Source organism: Canis aureus, chromosome 2, assembly GCF_053574225.1.
Source record: "Canis aureus isolate CA01 chromosome 2, VMU_Caureus_v.1.0, whole genome shotgun sequence".
NCBI lineage: Eukaryota > Metazoa > Chordata > Mammalia > Carnivora > Canidae > Canis > Canis aureus.
This window is the reverse complement of record NC_135612.1, coordinates 20,676,996-20,688,074: the sequence shown is the minus strand read 5'-3', so window position 1 is coordinate 20,688,074 and position 11,079 is coordinate 20,676,996.

Sequence of the window (11,079 nt, the reverse complement as noted above, 5' to 3'; positions counted from 1 at the left end):
ACAGTCCATTGCTTCCAGCTTCCATAATTTTTTTGAGAAATAATGTCAGTTTTATTTTTGCCCTTTTAAAAGTAATCTCTTTTTTCTATGGCTGCTTTTAAGATGTCTGTCTTAAATTTGAAGCAGTTTTATTATGATCTAACTAATGTTTTGGATTTTGTTTGTTTTCTTTCTGAGGTTTGTAATGCTTCTTGAATCTGGGATATAATGTTCTTATGCTATTTTGAAAAATTCCCAGTTCTTCTACTGCTTCTCCACAATTCTTTCCTCTTCTCCTCTTCTGGTACTCCACTTAAATGTATGTTAGATCATTTCACATTATCCCTTATGTATCCATTCATTTGCCTCTCATGGTTCATTCTGGATAATTCTTACCTTTCTTTGAGTTCACTGCTTCCTTTTGAATAGTCTCTCACCTGTTAAACCTATCTGTTGAACCATTTATTTCAGTTATTACTTGTTTGGTTGTTGTCAGTATGGGCATTTCTGTTTGTTTCTGTTTTATGGTTTCTAGTTGTCTACCAGTTATCTATTTCAATCTGATCTTTTATTTTTCTCAAACACATTAAGCATGATTATTTAAAACCTGTGTCTAACTATGGGGTCTGCTATTATCTGAAGATCCTTTGTTTCTTGCTGTGGTTGTTTATCATATTGTCTCATTTACTTACGTATGTCTCATATATATTTTTTAAGTTTAATTATTTATTTATTTGAATAACCTCTACATGCAATGTGGGACTTGAACTCACAACCCCAAGAACAAGAATCACATGTTCCTCTGATTGAGCCAGCTAGATGCCCCTATTACTTGTATTTTTTTATATTACTTATGTTATTTTTATTTATAACATTTTGTTAAGTTATGTTATTTTTAATTGAATACCAACTATTATGGGAAGAAATTATACTCTGAAGTCTAAAATGATATTTTCTGCAGAAAGAATTTATGTTTCCTGGCTGGGGTTTTAGGTACTAGTAAGCTAAAATTACTTTAATCAAGTCAGAGATTGAGATGATTAGACTCTGAGCAGGTCTACTTCTAGTTCATATGGGGTATAGATTTTTGGGGTCTCAACTTGAAGTCTGTAGAGTTTACCAGCACAGGTTCTGAACTCCAGTTTTTGCCTTTCTAACTCCAGTCGGAAGCGCTATTCAAGCTGTTCAGGCTATCGTCTCAGGAATCAGCAAATACCTCAAAAGAAGATCTGTCATGAATGCTAGACTAATCTTTTTTTTCCCCAGATTTTCCACTGCCTCATTAGCTCTCTAATGCTGTCAGATGTTTGTTTTATATTTTGTTCAGCTTTTCTAGTTGTTTCCAGAAGAAGGACTATTCTAAATTATCAAGTCCATCATTACAAAAAGTAGAAATAAAAAATATTTTAAGTACACATGAATCTCAAAATTTAATCATTAAAAACTTAAATTTTCAAAGAATTGATATTAGATATTTTCTAATCACAATATGATTAGTTTTACAGAAATCAATAGCAAAAATCTAGGAAACCATATATCTGAAAAATAAACTCATTCTCATGTAAGCTGGACCAAATTCATAGGATTCTCAACAAAAAATAGAAAATATGTATTCAGAACTGAACAATAACAGAACTACTGCATCTTAACACCTATAGAGTGTAACTAAAACAGTACTTACAAGGAAGTTGGGAACTTTAAATATTAAATTAAGGAAGACTGAAAATTAGAGATTAATAATCTGCCCTATGCCTGAGGGATTAATTAGGAAAAGAGTGTTGGAAATAAAAATGAATAAAACAAAAAGCAAATATTCAATACAGAGAGGCAACAAAGTCAGAGGTTTTACCTTTTAATGATAATATTGACAAATTTTCGACAAGATTACCCAAGAAGAAGCAGACACAAAGAATATTAGGAACGAAAATGGAAGGGGAAGTGGAGAATCCCTGGGTGGCTCAGTGGTTTAGTGCCTGCCTTTGGCCCCGGGCATGATCCTAGAGTCCCGGGATCAAGTCCCACATCAGGCTACCTGTGTGGAGCCTGCTTCTCCCTCTGCCTGTGCCTCTGCCTCTCTCTTTCTCTGTGTCTCTCAAGAATAAATAAATAAAAATCTTTAAAAAAAAAAAGAAAATGGGGACATTATTACAAATGCTATAGAGATTCAGAAGATATCATGAACAATTTTATCATAATAAATGGTAACATATAATTGCAGTAGATGCTTCCCAGAAAAATGTAACTTTTCAAAAGTTGTTCAAGAAGAAATAGAAAATATGAATGGTCTGATTACTATGTAAGAGATTGAATCAGTAGAAATTTTTCAAAAAAGAAAACATTGCCCAGAAAAAGACTTTAAAAAAATTAACATAGACACAGATAAAACCTTTGACAAATTAGAATAAAACCTATAACAAATATATTTAACAATGAACTTTTTGAAACAGTCTTAGAATCAGGAAAAAGTACCATATTGGAGATCCCAGCCAGCATTGTATGACAGTAAAAACAAAAGATAAAAAGATTGAAAATGAAGAAGAAACAATTTACAGATAAATTTTAAAATAAGACTTTATAATGATTCTGGATATAATATTAATATATAAAAGTAAAGTGTGTTTCTCTCCAGCAGAAATGAACTGTTAGAAAATGATTTTTTAAAAGATATTTATCATATCATTTTGAAAATATGAATTACATAGGAATAAATTTAAAAATTTAAATTTTTTCCTTTAAGGGAAAAAAATCACAAAACATTATTAAAAGACATCAAAGAATGTCTAATAAGAAAAATATACTTTACTCAAGTATTTAGAGACTCTAGTGTTAAGATGGCAAATCTCCCCTACAATGAAAGCAATTGCATTAAAAATACCAGCTGAGTTTTTCCAGAAACTTGACAAGCTAATTCTGAAGTTTCTATGAAAAAGCAAAGGATCAAGAATTTCAATATACTCCAGAAGCAGAAGATTTAATATGGAGAAAGTTAACTTGTCAGACAGCAAAAATTATTATAAAATGATACTAGTTAGGTTTCATAATAGCCAAAAGGTGGAAACAACACAAATGTCTATCAGCTTACCAAAGGATAAACAAAATGTGGTATATCCATACAGTGGAATATTATTTGACTATAGAAAAGAAATGAAATACTGATACCTGCTATAACATGGATGAACCTTGCAAATATTATGCTAAGCGAAAGAAGCCAGTCATAAAAGACCACATTTATGATTCCATTCATATGACATTTCTGTAATAGGAAATCTATAGAAGATAGTACATTAGTAATTGCTTAGGGATGGTGAGGTTTAGGGAGATGGGAGCACAGGGTTGTAATAGATAAAGGAAATGGGGTTTCTTTTTGAGGTGATGAAAATGTTCTGAAATTAACTATGGTGATTGTGAATATCATATCTGTGAATATCCTAAAAAGCATCCCATCTTAACACTTTAAATGGGTGAACTGTATGGCATATGGATTATATCTCAATAAATCTGTTAAAAGTACAGTAATTAGGATAGTGTGATTTTATATTAGGAATGGAAAAAATTATTTATACTGGAATATAAGTCTAGAAAGAGATGTACTTTTATAAGGAATCTTAATTTAAGACAGATGGCATTGCAGGCCAGCAGGAAAAGCAAGATCACTTCAATAAATGGTGCCAGATATCTACACAGAAGAAAATGAAATTGGAACTCCCTATTTAACACCATACAGAAAAATCAGTTCAAGGTAAATTAAAGTTTAAATGTGAAAGGAAAAATTTTAAACCTTCAGAAGATAAGATAGCAAGATTATGATCTTGTGGTAGGGAAATGCAAACTCAATAAAGAAAGAAGAATTATATTCAAATGCATTAAAAACCTCTGTTTAAAAGACACTATAAGCTTTTGCAGTGGCAGTTGATTTCAGTTAGGCACAGGAATGTAGAAGATGAGCCTGGAACACTTATTTTTTTCAAGACATCAGGTAAGCCATTCTAGAATCATGTCAAATGGATTCAGGAGATAACTGAAAAGTATTCCACTGGCCAAAGATGGGACAATTTGCCTGTCAACAAGGACTCACTGACTTACAGAAATCTTGATATCCCCCTGAACACAGATTGGAACACATCAAAAACAGTGGATTGGAACATATAAAATTATGAAATGTCTTTAAGTCGAGTTCATAAATCTATGAATTCAGTTTTGTTAGTAAAACTACAAAAAGCATCTACTTGGTCAACATTGGAGGATGCTCTGAAATGAATTCATTGTTTTGAAAACCAATTTTAAAAAGTATTATAAAATTAAGCATTTGTCCTGCCTTTTTTAAGTGCACTGTACCACAGGTAACCAAATAGTAAATGAAGTGAAGCTTCTCTATATACATGTATTAAATTAGGAAATTGTCATTTTGAGATTCCTAATGAATAAATAAATTTGTTGTACAGTATGATGTACATGGAAGCTTGTACATGATGAACAAGGAAGCTTTATGTGCCTCTTAATGGAAAAATATGTCATCGCCAACTAAAAAATCTTGACAAAATTGAACCTGGTTCTGGGAAATATAGAGAACATGTTAAACACCATGGCTATATGATTAGGAATATCCAGTCTATAGAAAATCATGGGACAAAATAGTTTTAACAAATATGTTGCAGGAGAAAGAGAGGAGAGAGGAAATTGTAGATTAAAAGAGACTTATTTAAAAGACATATAGAAGTGCCTGGGTGGTACAGTTGGTTGAACCATTGACTCTTGTTTTCACCTCAGATCGTGGTCTCAGGATCGTGAGAACAAGTCCCACATCGAGCTCTGTGCTCAGTAAGGAGTCTGCTTGAGACTCTCTCTCTCTTTTCTGTGCCTCCACTTTGCCTACACACATGCTCTCTTTCTCTCTAAATCAATCAATCAATAAATCAATAACTCTTTTTTAAAAGATAGATAAATAGAAGACATATAAATTGCTACCTGGCTGACTCAATCAGGAAAGCAAATGACTTAAATCTCAGGGTCATGAGTCAAGCCTCATGGTGGGCATGGAGCATGGTTAAAAATAAGATAAAACAACAACAACAAAAGGACATACAAAGTAGGACAGTTGGCTGGGTCAGTTGGTAAAGCATATAACTTTTGATCTTAGGGTCATGAGTTTAAGCATTTTGAGCACAGAGCTTACTTTGAGCACAGAGCTTACTTAAATAAAAATAATATAAAATAAGACATATAAAGCAATATGTGAATTTCTATTAGTTATCTACTGCTTCACAACAAAGACTTAACAGCTTAAAACTGAAAATACTTATAATTTCTAAGGGCCAGGGATCCACGAATGGCTCGGGTAGGCATTCTGGCCCAGAGTTTCTCATGAGTTTGCATTCAAGGTATTGGCTAAGCTGCAGTCTTCTGAAGGCTTGACTGGTGATAGAAGATCCACTTCCAAGATGGTTCACTCACAGGGCTGCCTAAGGGTCCTCACAGCATGGCACTTGGCTTTTCCCAGAGCAAGTGATCCAAGAAAGAGACAGAAGCCAAAGCCACTTAAAATGATATACCATTACCTCTCCTATATTCTATTAATCATACAAATGATCCCTGATGCAGTGTGGGAGGGAACTATCACAATCTGGGCTCCAGAGATTCATTCTTCCAATATTCAAAATACACTCATCCTCTCCCAAAGCTCATTAAAACTCTCATCCCAGGGATGCCTGGGTGGCTCAGCAGTTGGGCATCTGCCTTTAGCTCAGGGCGTGATCCCATGATCTCAGGATTAAGTCCCACATTGGGCTCTCTGCATGGACCATGCTTCTCCCTCTGCCTCTCTTTTTCTGTGTCTCTCATGAGTAAATAAAATCTTAAAAAAAAAAAGAAAGAAGAAAGAAAGAAAGAAAGAAAGAAAGAAAGAAAGAAAGAAAGAAAGAAAGAAAGAAAAGAAAGAAAAGAAAAAGAAAAGAAAAGAAAAGAAAAGAAAAGAAAAGAAAAGAAAAGAAAAGAAAAGAAAGAAAAAGAAAAAGAAAACCTCTCATCCCATTATAGCATTAGCTCAAATCCTAGAAATACGAATCAAGCTCAGGTGTGAATGAGGTTTTTCAGGTATACTTCCTTAAGCACAGCTCCTTAACTGGAGTTCCTCTTGATCTGAAGACCTATAAAGACACACAGTATCTGCTTCCACACACCTAATGTAAAATGGGTAGGATAACTACTATCCTATACTATAGACGTGTATTCAAAGGGAGGGAAATGAGAATACAGTGGACAGAAATTAAGAAATCCACCTGGGAACAGGTTGGCAGTTCGTCAATAAAGTTTCAAGGCCTGAGAATAATTTTCCATAACTCTTCACTCTGCCTTCTGGTCTCTCGCTGAGTTATCCTTCTTTGTCCATATTTGTAGCTCTATGTTGTTTGCTTGCTTTCTGCCTGTAGAAAGTTGGATATCCAAAACTCTCATTTCATTTAGTATTCTGTTCCTTCAGTATCAGCTGGCAAACAGCATGGTAATATAATTCTCTTTAAAAAGTCTTTTTTTTTTAAGAGTATATTCTGCTAATATAATTCTCCTATAAGCTCTGTGGGTCTCCTGTGAATTTTAGTTGAGTTCATGTCATTAGACAAAGCAACACCCGTAACTCTTCCATATAAACCCTCTCTACTTTGGAAAGATGCACCACATCCTTGAACTTAGAAGCCCTGTAATTTGAGAGGTTCTGTGAGGCACACCCTTTTTATCTGTTGGAAATTATCTGAGGGTGACACATTAGAATTTTCTGAGGTCTCTACAGGGCTTTACTAACTACATCCTCAACTTCGTATTTTCCTGTTCATCCTGAGATTTGTTTTTTGTTCAGAGCCATTTTCTAATTTTAACATCATTCATCACCTGGAGAGGTTGGGAATCCTCAACTCTGCAAGTTCTGGCTCCTTATTGTTTACCATTTCCTTCCATAATTTATCTCCCCCCGCCCTCATTTGACTGTAGACAACAAGAAGAAAACCAGGTGACATCTTTAACATCCTGGCTGGAAATCCTCATTTTTTTTAGGCATATTCTCTACTTTGCATATTAACTTCAGCTGACAACTTTGCTGTTAACTTTGCCAAACTTTCTGCCACTTTCCACCAGTTTTCTTTCTTTTTTAAAAAAAAAAAATTTAATTTCTTAGAGAGAGTGTGTGTGCATAAGCAAGAGGAGTGGGAGAGGGAGAAGCAGACTCCCCACAGAGCACAGAGCCTGACATGGGGCTCAATCCCAAGACCTTGGGATCATGACCCCGAGCAGAAGGCAGACGCTTAACCTACTGGTGCTGAAGGCAGGTGCCCCTCCTCCAATTTTCAATAAGACTTTTCTAATCTGTAAAGACCTCATCTGCCACCTCTTCAAAGTTATCAAGCATCTATAAACAAACCTTTCAAACTTTGGCTAACACTCTCCTCCAAGTCCCTCCACCTTCTGCCCACTGCCACTTTCAAGGGCACTCTTCCATTTTAGGTATTTGTTATGGCAGTACCCTATTTCCAGGTACCAAAATCTTTATTAATTTTTATTGCTTTATAACAAACTACCAAAACATAATATTTAAAGCAACAAACATTTCTAATTTCATGCAGTACCTGAGGATCAGAAATCCAGAAGCAGCTTAGTTGAATGGTTCTGGCTCAGGGTGTTTTGTGAGGAAGCAATAAGCTGTCAGCTGGGGCTACCATCATCTGATGGTTTAATTGGTGCTAGAGGATTCACTTCCAAGATGGCTTACTCTTATTGGCTGCTTGGCATCACACTTTAGTTCATCACACCAAAGAGCTGTCTGACTTCCTCTAAGGCAAGTGATTCAAGACAGAGGGGCGGAGGCTACTATGGCTTTTATGTCTCTTTTGATTTAGCCTCAAAAGTGACATACCATCACACAGATATGTGACCAACAGGTTGATCACACATTCAAACCTAGATACAGTGTGAGAGGGTATTGTGCAAGGGTGAGAACAACAGGGAGTAGGAATCATTGGGTACCACTTTGAAACATAGCTACCACAGAACCTTGTCTGGATCAGGATTCAAACTTAAAAAAAAAATTGTGATGGGGATCCCTGGGTGGCTCAGCAGTTTAGCGCCTGCCTTTGGCCCAGGGCTTGATCCTGAAGACCCAGGGTCGAGTCCCACGTCGGGCTCCCTGCATGGAGCCTGCTTCTCCCTCTGCCTGTGTCTCTTCCTCTCTCTCTCTCTCATGAATAAATAAATAAAATGTTTTTTAAAAATTGTGGTAATTATAAATTTGAATGCTTACTGAATCTTTGATAATATTATGGAATTATAAATTATTTATTATATTAAAATAGTCATTTTTAAAGGCCCTTTATCTTTTAAAGATACATATTGAAATATTTAGATATAAAATGATACAAGGTGGAGGATATACTTTAAGATAATAAGAAATGGGGAAAGTGGGTGATTGTATAAATGAAGTAAGATTGGTTATGAGTTGATAATAGTTGAAGCTGGGTAATAGGTAAATGGGAGCTCATTATTCTATTCTGCATACTTTTATATATGTTTTAGCATTTTCTGTAATAAAAAGCAATAAATAAATAAATAAATAAATAAATAAATAAATAAATAAATAAATAAAAAGGACACCATAATGAGAGTAGAAGAAAAGCCATAAACTGAGAGAAAATCTTTACAACCTGTACTACTAACAAAAGGATTAGCAATCAGATTGTGTAAATAGCTACTACAATTTAGTTTAAAAACAAACAAAACAAAATGATGTTCTACACCATAACCCACTCCCCCAAACAGGCAATTAACAGAGGAAGAAACCCAAAGAAATGTGCAAACACAGGGAAATGCAATTTCACACCTACCACATAAGCAAAAATTTTAAAGTCTGACAATATCCCAGAACACATACATTACTATTTCTGGTTAGAGTATAAATTGATATAATCAATTTGGAAAATCATTTAGCATTATTTAGTAACCTTGAAGAGGTATATTCTTCATGGTCCAGGAGAAGTGTTCCAGGATAAATAAGTAAGAAAATTCTTAACGGTATTATTTATAATAATAAAAACTAGAAACAGTCCAACTGTTCAACAGTAGAATGGTTAAATACATTGTGTATACTCACACAGTAGAATACAACAGTGGAAAAAATAACTTACAAATCCATGGACATAAATCTCTAACAGTGTTGAGCAGAAAAGCAATTCACAAAAGAATATTATAGTAGGATTCCACTTCTATCAATTAAAGAACCAATAAAAGTAAACAATATGTTGCTTAAGAGTACAAACATAAGATATGTCTATAAATTAAAGTGAATGAATGATAACCACAAAATCAAAATAGTGATTTCCTCTAGCTGTAGAAGGAAGGGTATAGAATAAGGAAGGGCACAAAAGAACATAAAAGTAGTGTGATTTTACATTTTGGTTTAACCAGAATAGTCCTGGTTTATCTATTTTCCTGGTGTTATAACTAATAGCAGTATCACTCTCAAATTGGCTCTGGTTTAGATAATAAATTATATGTTCAACCTTTCTAAAGCGACTTTTTTCCTTTTAATCTGGATGGAGGGCATATGAATATTCATTGTATCATTCTTCCTTCTATCACACATATATTTTATAAATATTCATTTGAAACTAGCCAATATCTACTAACATAATTTTAAATTTTAGAGAGTGACAACATAGTAAAAAAGAAATCTGTATATAGGATAAGTGTAAATAGCATTTGAAAGAAACTTTGTCATCAGGGTGGATATGGAGATAAATAACATACTGTGTGTCTGGCAACATGTTTAGGTCTTTGTAGATATTACTTCATTTTCATAGCAGAATTTTATGTAAGTATTACCTCCATTTTACATATGAAGAATCTTGGGCACAAAGAGTATATATATAACTTAGCCAAAGTCATACTGTAAGTGACAGAGCAGAATTTGTTTGAACTTAAGCAATGTGAGAACAAACTACATGTTCTTAACCACAATGTCAGAGTCCATAAAAGATATTCTTAATCTTTTTTGTGCTATAGATCCCTTTGGCAGTCTGGTAGAGCCTATCAAACCCTTTTTAGAATCATGTTTCTAGTTGTACAATATATACATAGAATCATTAAGGAAAAAAATTATTTTAAAAAACAGTAATCAAGATATTCAACAAAAGTATGCTATATATGTGCTTCTTTACTAATGCACCAAATAACAAAATCTAGCAGAGGATATAATAATGTCCATAATTTAAAAGTAGTGAACACCAAAAAAAAAAAAAAAAAAAAGGAAATACCAATTGTATCTTGAGATTTCTACAACTATAGTAATGTGATGGGAAAAATATCTAAATATCTGTGATTTTTATTGATGAAAATGTCACCAGGACTTCTAATAACACTGTGGTTTATTGTACATGTTACAATTGAAAGAAATGTTAACTTTTACTTAGAGGTTAGCAAAAACTAAGGTCTAATATTTTCCCATTGAAATTCATAGCCCTCTGTGTTATGACTAGTTCATATACTTTCTGACATCTATTTTACTATAGAAAGGTCATTTTTCCTCACCCCACCTTCCACTTTCTGGTTTGGGATTATATTAAAAATGAGATGGGGATCCCTGGGTGGCGCAGCGGTTTGGCGCCTGCCTTTGGCCCAGGGCGCGATCCTGGAGACCCGGGATCGAATCCCACGTCAGGCTCCCGGTGCATGGAGCCTGCTTCTCCCTCTGACTGTGTCTCTGCCTCTCTCTCTCTCTCTCTCTCTCTCTCTGACTATCATAAATAAATAAAAAATTTAAAAAAAAAAAAATGAGATGCACAAAAAGTTAGTTTATTAGAATGAAAAAATAAATAAATAATACATATATTATATATATGTATATTTTTTCATGTGGTTAACTTGAGTAGGAGGTGAGAAACAGGAATGTGTTAGAATAATCAGATGTATATGGGAAGCTTGAAACTGCTTTAGAATGTTTTATTTGAGACATTTAAAACTGGCTCCAAATATATCCTGCCACATGTAATTATTTATAAAAGAATTCATTATTGATACCACAGTGCCCTATAGTATACCCTTTGTCAATATCTGCAGCAATGCACC